The following is a 17,346-nucleotide window of genomic DNA, read 5'->3' on the forward strand; positions in this document are numbered from 1 at the left end:
CGTGACACGAGCTGTGTGCGGGGGAGCGTTGTTTGGTTGAAACAGCTCCCTCTTGCGGTCAATGATTAAAAGAAGGCGAGGTTGAAGAATTTGATTCATGTTGCGATTTGCTGTCTATTTTCCCTGAACCACAACCAAGTCAGAACTTGTGGTGTAGGATATTTCCCCCATACCATAACACTACCGCCACCAAAATTGTCGAATTCACGTACACAATGTGGAGAAAAACGCTCATTTCGACGACGATAAACGTTGTCTTCCATCTCGTCGGTGAAGAAGAAATATTGATTCATGGCTAAACCACACGCGTCTCCAGTTTCTAAAATTCCGAGGCTGTAAGGTATGGCACCAACGCAAGAGTCGCTGTCAATGGATCTGTTGCAAAATAGGGACGATATCTAGTCTTCTGGGTCGGACTTCAGCCTTGCGAAGATGGTTCCTGACAGTCTGGTCCAATACCCTCCTCAAACCGAATATCAGGCCGCCAACATTTTTCCAATGGCATATATCCAATTTATGTACCGGATGTGTTGTGTAGTCAGGTTCAGTGAACTAAATACTACCTATGTGTTTCGTTTTTTGAAGAGTGTATGTGTTTGGGTTAAGTATATCTATGAATAACGATTAAGAAAAACGACCCATACACATACATGTGTGATGTACCTACTTCTCAGCGGTCATTTGGGGCGGCCGGGTAGCCGATTGGTTAAAGCGTTCGCTCGTCACGCCAAAGACCCAGGACCGATTCCGAACATGGGTACAATGTGTGAATCCCATTTTGGTGTCCCCCGCTGTGATATTGCTGGAATATTGCTAAAAGCGGCGTAAAATCAAACTCACTCACTCAGCAGTAATTCAATGTATTTTTGTGAATAGTACCGCAATGAAGGGCATGTCCTGCGCAGAAGAGGGAGAATAGGCAGAGGGTGGAGCAGAACCTTCATCTATCATGTCTCAGTATGTCTACCAGTTACAGTGTGCAACTGTATACACGTTGACTCCCAAGACAAATAAGAAAAAGCTCCTTAACTCACATTTGCATTAAACTCTTTTTTTTCTCGACTATTAAAACAAATGTGCCCACTGTTACTGTCAACGTTTCAGTAGTAGTTTTAACAGTATGCAATACATGCATGTAATTCTTCCCAATAGATTGAAAACAATGGAATATGTCATTTACGAATACTAAATTAACAAGGTTACGTCGTGATTGCAATGTTACACTAAAATTAAATTACATACCGAGTAGCTGTTCCGGAAGCAAAGATATAATCACAAATCCAAGTATATTCATGACTGACGCTGCACCAGTGCCGAGCAAGATATGCCAGATATACATGAACACATCTACACTTTATAGCCAAATCAATTATTTATTTCCAGCGCTGGTTTTCTGTTCAGAGGGGAGTAAACCAAACCAGAGGGAGGACCCCATGCATAACATATGCAGACATACATTCTTTAAAACAAAAGGTGAGGTGAGGTGAGGTGAAATGGGGTTTCACGTCGCGTCCTCAAAACAAAAGAAACGCAAAGGCAGTATGTAGTTCACTAAATCTTACTACACAAAAAATCCGGTATAGAAATTGGATATATGGAAATTGGAAAATGTTGGTCTGATATTCGACAGAAAATGCGTCAAAAGGGAGCAATAATCGATTTGTAGTATCTTTAACGGCATTGTTTTCACACTTGTTCAAAAATGTCATACAGGAAAATAGTAATGCAAAATGCACGTGCAAGTTATAGCATTCTTAACTCGTGGTAGTGGCAATGAAAAAGGCAAGCATAAGCCAATAATTTGTTATTCAATTGTCAACATTTTTCAAGTTCGAAAATGCCGAGACTCAGCACTGTCGATCGGAACATCGCCATAGGACGTATCCAAAGAGGAGTATCCGGAGGAGAACGTGCCGACCAAGCGTTACCACCCCTGCACAGGATCGCTACATTCGAGTCTTACATATACGTCATCGCAATGCCACAGCTACGGAGACTGCAGGACGCATCCCTGGTTTGAGGAGGATATCGGATCATACTGTCAGGAACCATCTGTGCGAGGCTGGAATCCGACCAAGATCCATTGACAGCGACGCTTGCGTTGATGCCAAACCTTACAGCCTTGGAATTTGAGAAACTGGAGACGAGTGTGGTTGAGCGATGAATCAAGATATTTTCTTCACCGGCGAGATGGACGACAACGTGTTTATCGTCGTCGAAATAAGCGTTTTGCCCCAGATTGTGTACGTGAATTCGACAATGTCGGTGGCGGCAGTGTCATGCTGTGTATGGGCCATATCCTACACCACGAGATCTGACTTCGTTATGGTTGAGGGACATATGACAGCAAATCGCAACATGAATCAAATTCTTCAACCTCACCTTTTTCCAATCATTGACCGCCAGAGGGAGCTGTTTCAAAAGGACAATGCCCAACCCCACACAGCTCGTGTCACGGTAGACTCCCTTCATAATACCAACATTAACGACTTGCCCTGGTCGTTGAGATCTCCATACCTCAACCCAATCCAACACCTCTGGGATGAACTCGACGTGTACGTCAACGTCAGAACACGCCGCAGACACTCTGACACAACTGGCCAACACGTTACAAGCAGAATCACGCAGAATTCCGCAGGACAGAATTCGTACACTTATCCAGTCAGTGCTGACCAGATGCAGAGCCGTGGCTGCTGCCCAGGGCGGTCACACGAGATACTGAGTTTTTTTGAAGAGTGTATACAGCGTTGTTTACAAGCTGAAGCCACCATCCCCTCATTGACCTTTCCTTTATTATGGGTGCGCACGAGAATCGCTTGTTGGATTTGTATCTTGAGGGGTGCATTGACGTGAGCGTCGCTCACAATGATAGGTTAAGTAACACGATTAGTCCACGTTCAAAATGGCTGCCACACACACTGGATTGATCAAAGCCGACATTATTTTGACACGCCATGCTTGCATCAAGCGATCTCCAAGTTGAAGATGTATACCAAATCATTTTTACAATTGTTTTATCACCGTTTATATTACATAAAGGCTTATATTGAACAGATGATTTAAATGACACGAGCCATGTCTTCGCACCTACACGTGCTGAAATAATAAGGTGACTGGGGTGCGGACATACACCTGTTTCATTAACTCTGGAAAACATATAGAATTCATCTGGATACCGGCACACGTAGGGATATACACTAATGAAAACGCGGACAAGGCAGCAAAAGTATCACTAAAGCTACCATAAATTAGTCTAAACTTACCAAACTCCAAATCCGAAATTTAAAGCATTACTAATAAAACAAAATCTAATAAAAATGGCATAATATCTATCAAACATCCCAATGTCAAATCAGAAAAGTCTTAAAAAAACCTAACTAAACCAAAAATTCTCCCCCCCTCCCCCCCAACAAAGAGAATAGACAGGATAATAACTAAACGTCAGACAGGACACACCAACTTAAACAACCTTGGTAAAATAACAAAACTCCAAACCCCGGGACCATGTCCACATTGCACACAGCCAGAAACACCAGAACATGTACTCTTACACTGCCCACACTACCAAACCCATCGTGCAGCACTCACACTAGAATCAATTCTAAACCCTAAAAAAACCCTGATACATTCAAAGCCCTATGCACCTACCTAATCAAAACTAAACTAGTTGAAACATTTAAACACCCAATTACTCCAAAAAACCTACAACACGCAAAACCACAATCATAAAACCCGCACTACTCCCTTAGGGCTTCCGCTGCCCCTATCCCCTGTCGCCCCATACACACACACCCTGGCAAATATTCCAAATCTCAAAATTTTCAAATTAGCCATCAGGCAACCAATAAAATCCCTATCATGGTTGAAACCCCTTTTTATCCCTCTTCTCGGCAAATACACTAAATGGCCCGGCCGGCCCGTGTGCGACATACGCTGAAGTCGGAAAGCGCACGTAAAATCCCCAATGTAAGTAAGTAAGTAACTCTGAATTCTCTTCATCCATTCGGATCAATCTTTCGCCTTTTACTTAAGATTTCCTTGGAGAGGAACATCACAATGAGTCTATAGACTTATTTATTACGCCCTGCATTGCCAGGGTCAACATTCCAAATAATAAAAAATAGAACTCCAACCACTTGCAAAATGGCTGCCACACACACTGGATTGATCAAAGCCGTCATTATTTTGACACGCCATGCTTGCATCAAGCGATCTCCAAGTTGAAGATGTTTACCAAACCTTTTTTTAAATATTGTTTTATCACCGTTTATGTCACATAAAAAGCTAATATTGAACAGATGATTTAAATGACACGAGTCATGTCTTCGCACCTGCACGTGCTGAAATGATAAGGTGACTGGGGTGCAGACAAGTACCTGTAACATTAACTCTGGTTTCTCTTCATCCATTCGGATAAATCTTTCGCCTTTTACTAAAGATTTCCGTGGAGAGGAACATCACAATGAGTCTATAGACTAATTTATTACGCCCTGCATTGCCAGGGTCAACATTCCAAATAATAAAAATAGAACTCCAAGCAACTGCATCAAAGGTAGGTAACCACTACTCGCTTCCGTCTTCTCTCCTCTTTTAATGTGGGGATATTGCAAATGTACAGCGTTGTTTACAAGCTGAAGCCACCATCCCCTCATTGACCTTTCCTTTATTATGGGTGCGCACGAGAATCGCTTGTTGGATTTGTATCTTGAGGGGTGCATTGACGTGAGCGTCTCTCACAATGATAGGCTAAGTAACACGATTAGTCCACGTTCAAAATGGCTGCCACACACACTGGATTGATCATAGCCGACATTATTTTGACACGCCATGCTTGCATCAAGCGATCTCCAAGTTGAAGATGTTTACCAAATCATTTTTACAATTGTTTTATCACCGTTTTATGTCACATGAAAAGCTAATATTGAACAGATGATTTAAATGACACGAGTCATGTCTTCGCACCTGCACGTGCTGAAATGATAAGGTGACTGGGGTGCAGACAGGTACCTGTTACATTAACTCTGGTTTCTCTTCATCCATTCGGATAAATCTTTCGCCTTTTACTAAAGATTTCCGTGGAGAGGAACATCACAATGAGTCTATAGACTAATTTATTACGCCCTGCATTGCCAGGGTCAACATTCCAAATAATAAAAATAGAACTCCAAGCAACTGCATCAAAGGTAGGTAACCACTACTCGCTTCCGTCTTCTCTCCTCTTTTAATGTGGGGATATTGCAAATGTACAGCGTTGTTTACAAGCTGAAGCCACCATCCCCTCATTGACCTTTCCTTTATTATGGGTGCGCACGAGAATCGCTTGTTGGATTTGTATCTTGAGGGGTGCATTGACGTGAGCGTCTCTCACAATGATAGGCTAAGTAACACGATTAGTCCACGTTCAATATGGCTGCCACACACACTGGATTGATCAAAGCCGACATTATTTTGACACGCCATGCTTGCATCAAGCAATCTCCAAGTTGGAGATGTTTACCAAATCATTTTTACAATTGTTTTATCACCGTTTTATGTCACATGAAAAGCTAATATTGAACAGATGATTTAAATGACACGAGTCATGTCTTCGCACCTGCACGTGCTGAAATGATAAGGTGACTGGGGTGCAGACAGGTACCTGTTACATTAACTCTGGTTTCTCTTCATCCCTTCGGATAAATCTTTCGCCTTTTACTAAAGATTTCCGTGGAGAGGAACATCACAATGAGTCTATAGACTAATTTATTACGCCCTGCATTGCCAGGGTCAACATTCCAAATAATAAAAATAGAACTCCAAGCAACTGCATCAAAGGTAGGTAACCACTACTCGCTTCCGTCTTCTCTCCTCTTTTAATGTGGGGATATTGCAAATGTACAGCGTTGTTTACAAGCTGAAGCAACCATCCCCTCATTGACCTTTCCTTTATTATGGGTGCGCACGAGAATCGCTTGTTGGATTTGTATCTTGAGGGGTGCATTGACGTGAGCGTCTCTCACAATGATAGGCTAAGTAACACGATTAGTCCACGTTCAAAATGGCTGCCACACACACTGGATTGATCATAGCCGACATTATTTTGACACGCCATGCTTGCATCAAGCGATCTCCAAGTTGAAGATGTTTACCAAATCATTTTTACAATTGTTTTATCGCCGTTTTATGTCACATGAAAAGCTAATATTGAACACATGATTTAAATGACACGAGTCATGTCTTCGCACCTGCACGTGCTGAAATGATAAGGTGACTGGGGTGCAGACAGGTACCTGTTACATTAACTCTGGTTTCTCTTCATCCCTTCGGATAAATCTTTCGCCTTTTACTAAAGATTTCCGTGGAGAGGAACATCACAATGAGTCTATAGACTAATTTATTACGCCCTGCATTGCCAGGGTCAACATTCCAAATAATAAAAATAGAACTCCAAGCAACTGCATCAAAGGTAGGTAACCACTACTCGCTTCCGTCTTCTCTCCTCTTTTAATGTGGGGATATTGCAAATGTACAGCGTTGTTTACAAGCTGAAGCAACCATCCCCTCATTGACCTTTCCTTTATTATGGGTGCGCACGAGAATCGCTTGTTGGATTTGTATCTTGAGGGGTGCATTGACGTGAGCGTCTCTCACAATGATAGGCTAAGTAACACGATTAGTCCACGTTCAAAATGGCTGCCACACACACTGGATTGATCATAGCCGACATTATTTTGACACGCCATGCTTGCATCAAGCGATCTCCAAGTTGAAGATGTTTACCAAATCATTTTTACAATTGTTTTATCGCCGTTTTATGTCACATGAAAAGCTAATATTGAACACATGATTTAAATGACACGAGTCATGTCTTCGCACCTGCACGTGCTGAAATGATAAGGTGACTGGGGTGCAGACAGGTATCTGTTACATTAACTCTGGTTTCTCTTCATCCATTCGGATAAATCTTTCGCCTTTTACTAAAGATTTCCGTGGAGAGGAACATCACAATGAGTCTATAGACTAATTTATTACGCCCTGCATTGCCAGGGTCAACATTCCAAATATAAAAATAGAACTCCAAGAAACTGCATCAAAGGTAGGTAACCACTACTCGCTTCCGTCTTCTCTCCTCTTTTAATGTGGGGATATTGCAAATGTACAGCGTTGTTTACAAGCTGAAGCCACCATCCCCTCATTGACCTTTCCTTTATTATGGGTGCGCCCGAGAATCGCTTGTTGGATTTGTATCTTGAGGGGTGCATTGACGTGAGCGTCTCTCACAATGATAGGCTAAGTAACACGATTAGTCCACGTTCAAAATGGCTGCCACACACACTGGATTGATCCAAACCAACATTATTTTGACACGCCATGCTTGCATCAAGCGATCTCCAAGTTGAAGATGTTTACCAAATCATTTTTACAATTGTTTTATCACCGTTTTATGTCACATGAAAAGCTAATATTGAACAGATGATTTAAATGACACGAGTCATGTCTTCGCACCTGCACGTGCTGAAATGATAAGGTGACTGGGGTGCAGACAGGTACCTATTACATTAACTCTGGTTTCTCTTCATCCATTCGGATAAATCTTTCGCCTTTTACTAAAGATTTCCGTGGAGAGGAACATCACAATGAGTCTATAGACAAATTTATGACGCCCTGTATTTCCAGGGTTAACATTCCAAATAATAAAAATAGAACTCCAAGCAACTGCATCAAAGGTAGGTAACCACTACTCGCTTCCGTCTTCTCTCCTCTTTTAATGTGGGGATATTGCAAATGTACAGCGTTGTTTACAAGCTGAAGCCACCATCCCCTCATTGACCTTTCCTTTATTATGGGTGCGCACGAGAATCGCTTGTTGGATTTGTATCTTGAGGGGTGCATTGACGTGAGCGTCTCTCACAATGATAGGCTAAGTAACACGATTAGTCCACGTTCAAAATGGCTGCCACACACACTGGATTGATCAAAGCCGACATTATTTTGACACGCCATGCTTGCATCAAGCGATCTCCAAGTTGAAGATGTTTACCAAATCATTTTTAATGTCACATGAAAAGCTAATATTGAACAGATGATTTAAATGACACGAGTCATGTCTTCGCACCTGCACGTGCTGAAATGATAAGGTGACTGGGGTGCAGACAGGTACCTGTTACATTAACTCTGGTTTCTCTTCATCCATTCGGATAAATCTTTCGCCTTTTACTAAAGATTTCCGTGGAGAGGAACATCACAACGAGTCTATAGACTAATTTATTACGCCCTGCATTGCCAGGGTCAACATTCCAAATAATAAAAATAGAACTCCAAGCAACTGCATCAAAGGTAGGTAACCACTACTCGCTTCCGTCTTCTCTCCTCTTTTAATGTGGGGATATTGCAAATGTACAGCGTTGTTTACAAGCTGAAGCCACCATCCCCTCATTGACCTTTCCTTTATTATGGGTGCGCACGAGAATCGCTTGTTGGATTTGTATCTTGAGGGTGCATTGACGTGAGCGTCTCTCACAATGATAGGCTAAGTAACACGATTAGTCCACGTTCAAAATGGCTGCCACACACACTGGATTGATCAAAGCCGACATTATTTTGACACGCCATGCTTGCATCAAGCGATCTCCAAGTTGAAGATGTTTACCAAATCATTTTTACAATTGTTTTATCACCGTTTTATGTCACATGAAAAGCTAATATTGAACAGATGATTTAAATGACACGAGTCATGTCTTCGCACCTGCACGTGCTGAAATGATAAGGTGACTGGGGTGCAGACAGGTACCTGTTACATCAACTCTGGTTTCTCTTCATCTATTCGGATAAATCTTTCGCCTTTTACTAAAGATTTCCGTGGAGAGGAACATCACAATGAGTCTAAAGACTAATTTATTACGCCCTGCATTGCCAGGGTCAACATTTCAAATAATAAAAATAAAACTCCAAGCAACTGCATCAAAGGCAGGTAACCACTACTCGCTTCCGTCTTCTCTCCTCTTTTAATGTGGGGATATTGCAAATGTACAGCGTTGTTTACAAGCTGAAGCCACCATCCCCTCATTGACCTTTCCTTTATTATGGGTGCGCACGAGAATCGCTTGTTGGCTTTGTATCTTGAGGGGTGCATTGACGTGAGCGTCTCTCACAATGATAGGCTAAGTAACACGATTAGTCCACGTTCAAAATGGCTGCCACACACACTGGATTGATCAAAGCCGACATTATTTTGACACGCCATGCTTGCATCAAGCGATCTCCAAGTTCAGGATGTTTACCAAATCATTTTTACAATTGTTTTATCACCGTTTTATGTCACATGAAAAGCTAATATTGAACAGATGATTTAAATGACACGAGTCATGTCTTCGCACCTGCACGTGCTGAAATGATAAGGTGACTGGGGTGCAGACAGGTACCTGTTACATTAACTCTGGTTTCTCTTCATCCATTCGGATAAATCTTTCGCCTTTTACTAAAGATTTCCGTGGAGAGGAACATCACAATGAGTCTATAGACTAATTTATTACGCCCTGCATTGCCAGGGTCAACATTCCAAATAATAAAAATAGAACTCCAAGCAACTGCATCAAAGGTAGGTAACCACTACTCGCTTCCGTCTTCTCTCCTCTTTTAATGTGGGGATATTGCAAATGTACAGCGTTGTTTACAAGCTGAAGCCACCATCCCCTCATTGACCTTTCCTTTATTATGGGTGCGCACGAGAATCGCTTGTTGGATTTGTATCTTGAGGGGTGCATTGACGTGAGCGTCTCTCACAATGATAGGCTAAGTAACACGATTAGTCCACGTTCAAAATGGCTGCCACACACACTGGATTGATCATAGCCGACATTATTTTGACACGCCATGCTTGCATCAAGCGATCTCCAAGTTGAAGATGTTTACCAAATCATTTTTACAATTGTTTTATCACCGTTTTATGTCACATGAAAAGCTAATATTGAACAGATGATTTAAATGACACGAGTCATGTCTTCGCACCTGCACGTGCTGAAATGATAAGGTGACTGGGGTGCAGACAGGTACCTGTTACATTAACTCTGGTTTCTCTTCATCCATTCGGATAAATCTTTCGCCTTTTACTAAAGATTTCCGTGGAGAGGAACATCACAACGAGTCTATAGACTAATTTATTACGCCCTGCATTGCCAGGGTCAACATTCCAAATAATAAAAATAGAACTCCAAGCAACTGCATCAAAGGTAGGTAACCACTACTCGCTTCCGTCTTCTCTCCTCTTTTAATGTGGGGATATTGCAAATGTACAGCGTTGTTTACAAGCTGAAGCCACCATCCCCTCATTGACCTTTCCTTTATTATGGGTGCGCACGAGAATCGCTTGTTGGATTTGTATCTTGAGGGTGCATTGACGTGAGCGTCTCTCACAATGATAGGCTAAGTAACACGATTAGTCCACGTTCAAAATGGCTGCCACACACACTGGATTGATCAAAGCCGACATTATTTTGACACGCCATGCTTGCATCAAGCGATCTCCAAGTTGAAGATGTTTACCAAATCATTTTTACAATTGTTTTATCACCGTTTTATGTCACATGAAAAGCTAATATTGAACAGATGATTTAAATGACACGAGTCATGTCTTCGCACCTGCACGTGCTGAAATGATAAGGTGACTGGGGTGCAGACAGGTACCTGTTACATCAACTCTGGTTTCTCTTCATCTATTCGGATAAATCTTTCGCCTTTTACTAAAGATTTCCGTGGAGAGGAACATCACAATGAGTCTAAAGACTAATTTATTACGCCCTGCATTGCCAGGGTCAACATTTCAAATAATAAAAATAAAACTCCAAGCAACTGCATCAAAGGCAGGTAACCACTACTCGCTTCCGTCTTCTCTCCTCTTTTAATGTGGGGATATTGCAAATGTACAGCGTTGTTTACAAGCTGAAGCCACCATCCCCTCATTGACCTTTCCTTTATTATGGGTGCGCACGAGAATCGCTTGTTGGCTTTGTATCTTGAGGGGTGCATTGACGTGAGCGTCTCTCACAATGATAGGCTAAGTAACACGATTAGTCCACGTTCAAAATGGCTGCCACACACACTGGATTGATCAAAGCCGACATTATTTTGACACGCCATGCTTGCATCAAGCGATCTCCAAGTTCAGGATGTTTACCAAATCATTTTTACAATTGTTTTATCACCGTTTTATGTCACATGAAAAGCTAATATTGAACAGATGATTTAAATGACACGAGTCATGTCTTCGCACCTGCACGTGCTGAAATGATAAGGTGACTGGGGTGCAGACAGGTACCTGTTACATTAACTCTGGTTTCTCTTCATCCATTCGGATAAATCTTTCGCCTTTTACTAAAGATTTCCGTGGAGAGGAACATCACAATGAGTCTATAGACTAATTTATTACGCCCTGCATTGCCAGGGTCAACATTCCAAATAATAAAAATAGAACTCCAAGCAACTGCATCAAAGGTAGGTAACCACTACTCGCTTCCGTCTTCTCTCCTCTTTTAATGTGGGGATATTGCAAATGTACAGCGTTGTTTACAAGCTGAAGCCACCATCCCCTCATTGACCTTTCCTTTATTATGGGTGCGCACGAGAATCGCTTGTTGGATTTGTATCTTGAGGGGTGCATTGACGTGAGCGTCTCTCACAATGATAGGCTAAGTAACACGATTAGTCCACGTTCAAAATGGCTGCCACACACACTGGATTGATCATAGCCGACATTATTTTGACACGCCATGCTTGCATCAAGCGATCTCCAAGTTGAAGATGTTTACCAAATCATTTTTACAATTGTTTTATCACCGTTTTATGTCACATGAAAAGCTAATATTGAACAGATGATTTAAATGACACGAGTCATGTCTTCGCACCTGCACGTGCTGAAATGATAAGGTGACTGGGGTGCAGACAGGTACCTGTTACATTAACTCTGGTTTCTCTTCATCCATTCGGATAAATCTTTCGCCTTTTACTAAAGATTTCCGTGGAGAGGAACATCACAACGAGTCTATAGACTAATTTATTACGCCCTGCATTGCCAGGGTCAACATTCCAAATAATAAAAATAGAACTCCAAGCAACTGCATCAAAGGTAGGTAACCACTACTCGCTTCCGTCTTCTCTCCTCTTTTAATGTGGGGATATTGCAAATGTACAGCGTTGTTTACAAGCTGAAGCCACCATCCCCTCATTGACCTTTCCTTTATTATGGGTGCGCACGAGAATCGCTTGTTGGATTTGTATCTTGAGGGTGCATTGACGTGAGCGTCTCTCACAATGATAGGCTAAGTAACACGATTAGTCCACGTTCAAAATGGCTGCCACACACACTGGATTGATCAAAGCCGACATTATTTTGACACGCCATGCTTGCATCAAGCGATCTCCAAGTTGAAGATGTTTACCAAATCATTTTTACAATTGTTTTATCACCGTTTTATGTCACATGAAAAGCTAATATTGAACAGATGATTTAAATGACACGAGTCATGTCTTCGCACCTGCACGTGCTGAAATGATAAGGTGACTGGGGTGCAGACAGGTACCTGTTACATCAACTCTGGTTTCTCTTCATCTATTCGGATAAATCTTTCGCCTTTTACTAAAGATTTCCGTGGAGAGGAACATCACAATGAGTCTAAAGACTAATTTATTACGCCCTGCATTGCCAGGGTCAACATTTCAAATAATAAAAATAAAACTCCAAGCAACTGCATCAAAGGCAGGTAACCACTACTCGCTTCCGTCTTCTCTCCTCTTTTAATGTGGGGATATTGCAAATGTACAGCGTTGTTTACAAGCTGAAGCCACCATCCCCTCATTGACCTTTCCTTTATTATGGGTGCGCACGAGAATCGCTTGTTGGATTTTTATCTTGAGGGGTGCATTGACGTGAGCGTCTCTCACAATGATAGGCTAAGTAACACGATTAGTCCACGTTCAAAATGGCTGCCACACACACTGGATTGATCAAAGCCGACATTATTTTGACACGCCATGCTTGCATCAAGCGATCTCCAAGTTCAGGATGTTTACCAAATCATTTTTACAATTGTTTTATCACCGTTTTATGTCACATGAAAAGCTAATATTGAACAGATGATTTAAATGACACGAGTCATGTCTTCGCACCTGCACGTGCTGAAATGATAAGGTGACTGGGGTGCAGACAGGTACCTGTTACATTAACTCTGGTTTCTCTTCATCCATTCGGATAAATCTTTCGCCTTTTACTAAAGATTTCCGTGGAGAGGAACATCACAGAGAGTCTATAGACTAATTTATTACGCCCTGCATTGCCAGGGTCAACATTCCAAATAATAAAAATAGAACTCCAAGCAACTGCATCAAAGGTAGGTAACCACTACTCGCTTCCGTCTTCTCTCCTCTTTTAATGTGGGGATATTGCAAATGTACAGCGTTGTTTACAAGCTGAAGCCACCATCCCCTCATTGACCTTTCCTTTATTATGGGTGCGCACGAGAATCGCTTGTTGGATTTGTATCTTGAGGGGTGCATTGACGTGAGCGTCTCTCACAATGATAGGCTAAGTAACACGATTAGTCCACGTTCAATATGGCTGCCACACACACTGGATTGATCAAAGCCGACATTATTTTGACACGCCATGCTTGCATCAAGCAATCTCCAAGTTGAAGATGTTTACCAAATCATTTTTACAATTGTTTTATCACCGTTTTATGTCACATGAAAAGCTAATATTGAACAGATGATTTAAATGACACGAGTCATGTCTTCGCACCTGCACGTGCTGAAATGATAAGGTGACTGGGGTGCAGACAGGTACCTGTTACATTAACTCTGGTTTCTCTTCATCCATTCGGATAAATCTTTCGCCTTTTACTAAAGATTTCCGTGGAGAGGAACATCACAATGAGTCTATAGACTAATTTATTACGCCCTGCATTTCCAGGGTTTACATTCCAAATAATAAAAATAGAACTCCAAGCAACTGCATCAAAGGTAGGTAACCACTACTCGCTTCCGTCTTCTCTCCTCTTTTAATGTGGGGATATTGCAAATGTACAGCGTTGTTTACAAGCTGAAGCCACCATCCCCTCATTGACCTTTCCTTTATTATGGGTGCGCACGAGAATCGCTTGTTGGATTTGTATCTTGAGGGGTGCATTGACGTGAGCGTCTCTCACAATGATAGGCTAAGTAACACGATTAGTCCACGTTCAAAATGGCTGCCACACACACTGGATTGATCAAAGTCGACATTATTTTGACACGCCATGCTTGCATCAAGCGATCTCCAAGTTGAAGATGTTTACCAAATCATTTTTACAATTGTTTAATCACCGTTTTATGTCACATGAAAAGCTAATATTGAACAAATGATTTAAATGACACGAGTCATGTCTTCGCACCTGCACGTGCTGAAATGATAAGGTGACTGGGGTGCAGACAGGTACCCCTATTAACTCTGGTTTCTCTTCATCCATTCGGATAAATCTTTCGCCTTTTACTAAAGATGTCCGTGGAGAGGAACATCACAGAGAGTCTATAGACTAATTTATTACGCCCTGCATTGCCAGGGTCAACATTCCAAATAATAAAAATAGAACTCCAAGCAACTGCATCAAAGGTAGGTAACCACTACTCGCTTCCGTCTTCTCTCCTCTTTTAATGTGGGGATATTGCAAATGTACAGCGTTGTTTACAAGCTGAAGCCACCATCCCCTCATTGAACTTTCCTTTATTATGGGTGCGCACGAGAATCGCTTGTTGGATTTGTATCTTGAGGGGTGCATTGACGTGAGCGTCTCTCACAATGATAGGCTAAGTAACACGATTAGTCCACGTTCAAAATGGCTGCCACACACACTGGATTGATCAAAGCCGACATTATTTTGACACGCCATGCTTGCATCAAGCGATCTCCAAGTTGAAGATGTTTACCAAATCATTTTTACAATTGTTTTATCACCGTTTTATGTCACATGAAAAGCTAATATTGAACAAATGATTTAAATGACACGAGTCATGTCTTCGCACCTGCACGTGCTGAAATGATAAGGTGACTGGGGTGCAGACAGGTACCCCTATTAACTCTGGTTTCTCTTCATCCATTCGGATAAATCTTTCGCCTATTACTAAAGATTTCCGTGGAGAGGAACATCACAGAGAGTCTATAGACTAATTTATTACGCCCTGCATTGCCAGGGTCAACATTCCAAATAATAAAAATAGAACTCCAAGCAACTGCATCAAAGGTAGGTAACCACTACTCGCTTCCGTCTTCTCTCCTCTTTTAATGTGGGGATATTGCAAATGTACAGCGTTGTTTACAAGCTGAAGCCACCATCCCCTCATTGACCTTTCCTTTATTATGGGTGCGCACGAGAATCGCTTGTTGGATTTGTATCTTGAGGGGTGCATTGACGTGAGCGTCTCTCACAATGATAGGCTAAGTAACACGATTAGTCCACGTTCAATATGGCTGCCACACACACTGGATTGATCAAAGCCGACATTATTTTGACACGCCATGCTTGCATCAAGCAATCTCCAAGTTGAAGATGTTTACCAAATCATTTTTACAATTGTTTTATCACCGTTTTATGTCACATGAAAAGCTAATATTGAACAGATGATTTAAATGACACGAGTCATGTCTTCGCACCTGCACGTGCTGAAATGATAAGGTGACTGGGGTGCAGACAGGTACCTGTTACATTAACTCTGGTTTCTCTTCATCCATTCGGATAAATCTTTCGCCTTTTACTAAAGATTTCCGTGGAGAGGAACATCACAATGAGTCTATAGACTAATTTATTACGCCCTGCATTTCCAGGGTTTACATTCCAAATAATAAAAATAGAACTCCAAGCAACTGCATCAAAGGTAGGTAACCACTACTCGCTTCCGTCTTCTCTCCTCTTTTAATGTGGGGATATTGCAATTGTACAGCGTTGTTTACAAGCTGAAGCCACCATCCCCTCATTGACCTTTCCTTTATTATGGGTGCGCACGAGAATCGCTTGTTGGCTTTGTATCTTGAGGGGTGCATTGACGTGAGCGTCTCTCACAATGATAGGCTAAGTAACACGATTAGTCCACGTTCAAAATGGCTGCCACACACACTGGATTGATCAAAGTCGACATTATTTTGACACGCCATGCTTGCATCAAGCGATCTCCAAGTTGAAGATGTTTACCAAATCATTTTTACAATTGTTTTATCACCGTTTTATGTCACATGAAAAGCTAATATTGAACAAATGATTTAAATGACACGAGTCATGTCTTCGCACCTGCACGTGCTGAAATGATAAGGTGACTGGGGTGCAGACAGGTACCCCTATTAACTCTGGTTTCTCTTCATCCATTCGGATAAATCTTTCGCCTTTTACTAAAGATGTCCGTGGAGAGGAACATCACAGAGAGTCTATAGACTAATTTATTACGCCCTGCATTGCCAGGGTCAACATTCCAAATAATAAAAATAGAACTCCAAGCAACTGCATCAAAGGTAGGTAACCACTACTCGCTTCCGTCTTCTCTCCTCTTTTAATGTGGGGATATTGCAAATGTACAGCGTTGTTTACAAGCTGAAGCCACCATCCCCTCATTGACCTTTCCTTTATTATGGGTGCGCACGAGAATCGCTTGTTGGATTTGTATCTTGAGGGGTGCATTGACGTGAGCGTCTCTCACAATGATAGGCTAAGTAACACGATTAGTCCACGTTCAAAATGGCTGCCACACACACTGGATTGATCAAAGCCGACATTATTTTGACACGCCATGCTTGCATCAAGCGATCTCCAAGTTGAAGATGTTTACCAAATCATTTTTACAATTGTTTTATCACCGTTTTATGTCACATGAAAAGCTAATATTGAACAGATGATTTAAATGACACGAGTCATGTCTTCGCACCTGCACGTGCTGAAATGATAAGGTGACTGGGGTGCAGACAGGTACCTGTTACATTAACTCTGGTTTCTCTTCATCCATTCGGATAAATCTTTCGCCTTTTACTAAAGATTTCCGTGGAGAGGAACATCACAATGAGTCTATAGACTAATTTATTACGCCCTGCATTGCCAGGGTCAACATTCCAAATATAAAAATAAAACTCCAAGCAACTGCATCAAAGGTAGGTAACCACTACTCGCTTCCGTCTTCTCTCCTCTTTTAATGTGGGGATATTGCAAATGTACAGCGTTGTTTACAAGCTGAAGCCACCATCCCCTCATTGACCTTTCCTTTATTATGGGTGCGCACGAGAATCGCTTGTTGGATTTTTATCTTGAGGGGTGCATTGACGTGAGCGTCTCTCACAATGATAGGCTAAGTAACACGATT

General features: G+C 41.8%; 22 non-coding genes across 22 annotated transcripts; all 22 read left to right on the forward strand.

Annotated features, from left to right (window-relative positions):
• Positions 1 to 3,979: 3,979 nt before the first annotated feature.
• LOC124136868 lies at positions 3,980 to 4,100 on the forward strand. Its single transcript, XR_006861442.1, has one exon. It is a non-coding gene; the product is annotated as a U5 spliceosomal RNA (small nuclear RNA).
• A 285-nt stretch (positions 4,101 to 4,385) lies between these two features.
• Positions 4,386 to 4,506, forward strand: LOC125371927. Its single transcript, XR_007217908.1, has one exon. It is a non-coding gene; the product is annotated as a U5 spliceosomal RNA (small nuclear RNA).
• A 510-nt stretch (positions 4,507 to 5,016) lies between these two features.
• LOC124136860 lies at positions 5,017 to 5,137 on the forward strand. The gene has a single exon (XR_006861434.1). It is a non-coding gene; the product is annotated as a U5 spliceosomal RNA (small nuclear RNA).
• Positions 5,138 to 5,647: 510 nt separating this feature from the next.
• On the forward strand, positions 5,648 to 5,768 carry LOC124136859. The gene has a single exon (XR_006861433.2). It is a non-coding gene; the product is annotated as a U5 spliceosomal RNA (small nuclear RNA).
• Positions 5,769 to 6,278: 510 nt separating this feature from the next.
• Positions 6,279 to 6,399, forward strand: LOC124136858. Its single transcript, XR_006861432.2, has one exon. It is a non-coding gene; the product is annotated as a U5 spliceosomal RNA (small nuclear RNA).
• A 510-nt stretch (positions 6,400 to 6,909) lies between these two features.
• Positions 6,910 to 7,030, forward strand: LOC125371929. The gene has a single exon (XR_007217910.1). It is a non-coding gene; the product is annotated as a U5 spliceosomal RNA (small nuclear RNA).
• Positions 7,031 to 7,539: 509 nt separating this feature from the next.
• On the forward strand, positions 7,540 to 7,660 carry LOC125371801. The gene has a single exon (XR_007217783.1). It is a non-coding gene; the product is annotated as a U5 spliceosomal RNA (small nuclear RNA).
• Positions 7,661 to 8,149: 489 nt separating this feature from the next.
• LOC124136856 lies at positions 8,150 to 8,270 on the forward strand. Its single transcript, XR_006861430.2, has one exon. It is a non-coding gene; the product is annotated as a U5 spliceosomal RNA (small nuclear RNA).
• A 509-nt stretch (positions 8,271 to 8,779) lies between these two features.
• On the forward strand, positions 8,780 to 8,900 carry LOC124136862. The gene has a single exon (XR_006861436.2). It is a non-coding gene; the product is annotated as a U5 spliceosomal RNA (small nuclear RNA).
• A 510-nt stretch (positions 8,901 to 9,410) lies between these two features.
• On the forward strand, positions 9,411 to 9,531 carry LOC124136864. The gene has a single exon (XR_006861438.2). It is a non-coding gene; the product is annotated as a U5 spliceosomal RNA (small nuclear RNA).
• A 510-nt stretch (positions 9,532 to 10,041) lies between these two features.
• Positions 10,042 to 10,162, forward strand: LOC124136865. Its single transcript, XR_006861439.2, has one exon. It is a non-coding gene; the product is annotated as a U5 spliceosomal RNA (small nuclear RNA).
• A 509-nt stretch (positions 10,163 to 10,671) lies between these two features.
• On the forward strand, positions 10,672 to 10,792 carry LOC124136870. The gene has a single exon (XR_006861443.2). It is a non-coding gene; the product is annotated as a U5 spliceosomal RNA (small nuclear RNA).
• Positions 10,793 to 11,302: 510 nt separating this feature from the next.
• LOC125371930 lies at positions 11,303 to 11,423 on the forward strand. The gene has a single exon (XR_007217911.1). It is a non-coding gene; the product is annotated as a U5 spliceosomal RNA (small nuclear RNA).
• Positions 11,424 to 11,933: 510 nt separating this feature from the next.
• LOC124136854 lies at positions 11,934 to 12,054 on the forward strand. Its single transcript, XR_006861429.2, has one exon. It is a non-coding gene; the product is annotated as a U5 spliceosomal RNA (small nuclear RNA).
• A 509-nt stretch (positions 12,055 to 12,563) lies between these two features.
• On the forward strand, positions 12,564 to 12,684 carry LOC124136872. Its single transcript, XR_006861444.2, has one exon. It is a non-coding gene; the product is annotated as a U5 spliceosomal RNA (small nuclear RNA).
• A 510-nt stretch (positions 12,685 to 13,194) lies between these two features.
• LOC124136853 lies at positions 13,195 to 13,315 on the forward strand. The gene has a single exon (XR_006861428.2). It is a non-coding gene; the product is annotated as a U5 spliceosomal RNA (small nuclear RNA).
• Positions 13,316 to 13,825: 510 nt separating this feature from the next.
• On the forward strand, positions 13,826 to 13,946 carry LOC124136852. Its single transcript, XR_006861427.2, has one exon. It is a non-coding gene; the product is annotated as a U5 spliceosomal RNA (small nuclear RNA).
• A 507-nt stretch (positions 13,947 to 14,453) lies between these two features.
• On the forward strand, positions 14,454 to 14,574 carry LOC125371899. The gene has a single exon (XR_007217879.1). It is a non-coding gene; the product is annotated as a U5 spliceosomal RNA (small nuclear RNA).
• A 507-nt stretch (positions 14,575 to 15,081) lies between these two features.
• Positions 15,082 to 15,202, forward strand: LOC125371901. The gene has a single exon (XR_007217881.1). It is a non-coding gene; the product is annotated as a U5 spliceosomal RNA (small nuclear RNA).
• A 510-nt stretch (positions 15,203 to 15,712) lies between these two features.
• On the forward strand, positions 15,713 to 15,833 carry LOC125371928. The gene has a single exon (XR_007217909.1). It is a non-coding gene; the product is annotated as a U5 spliceosomal RNA (small nuclear RNA).
• A 507-nt stretch (positions 15,834 to 16,340) lies between these two features.
• Positions 16,341 to 16,461, forward strand: LOC125371900. The gene has a single exon (XR_007217880.1). It is a non-coding gene; the product is annotated as a U5 spliceosomal RNA (small nuclear RNA).
• A 510-nt stretch (positions 16,462 to 16,971) lies between these two features.
• Positions 16,972 to 17,092, forward strand: LOC125371931. The gene has a single exon (XR_007217912.1). It is a non-coding gene; the product is annotated as a U5 spliceosomal RNA (small nuclear RNA).
• The last annotated feature ends 254 nt before the right edge of the window (positions 17,093 to 17,346 follow it).

Source organism: Haliotis rufescens, unplaced genomic scaffold (assembly GCF_023055435.1).
Source record: "Haliotis rufescens isolate VD_foot unplaced genomic scaffold, xgHalRufe1.0.p SCAF_31, whole genome shotgun sequence".
Taxonomy (NCBI): domain Eukaryota; kingdom Metazoa; phylum Mollusca; class Gastropoda; order Lepetellida; family Haliotidae; genus Haliotis; species Haliotis rufescens.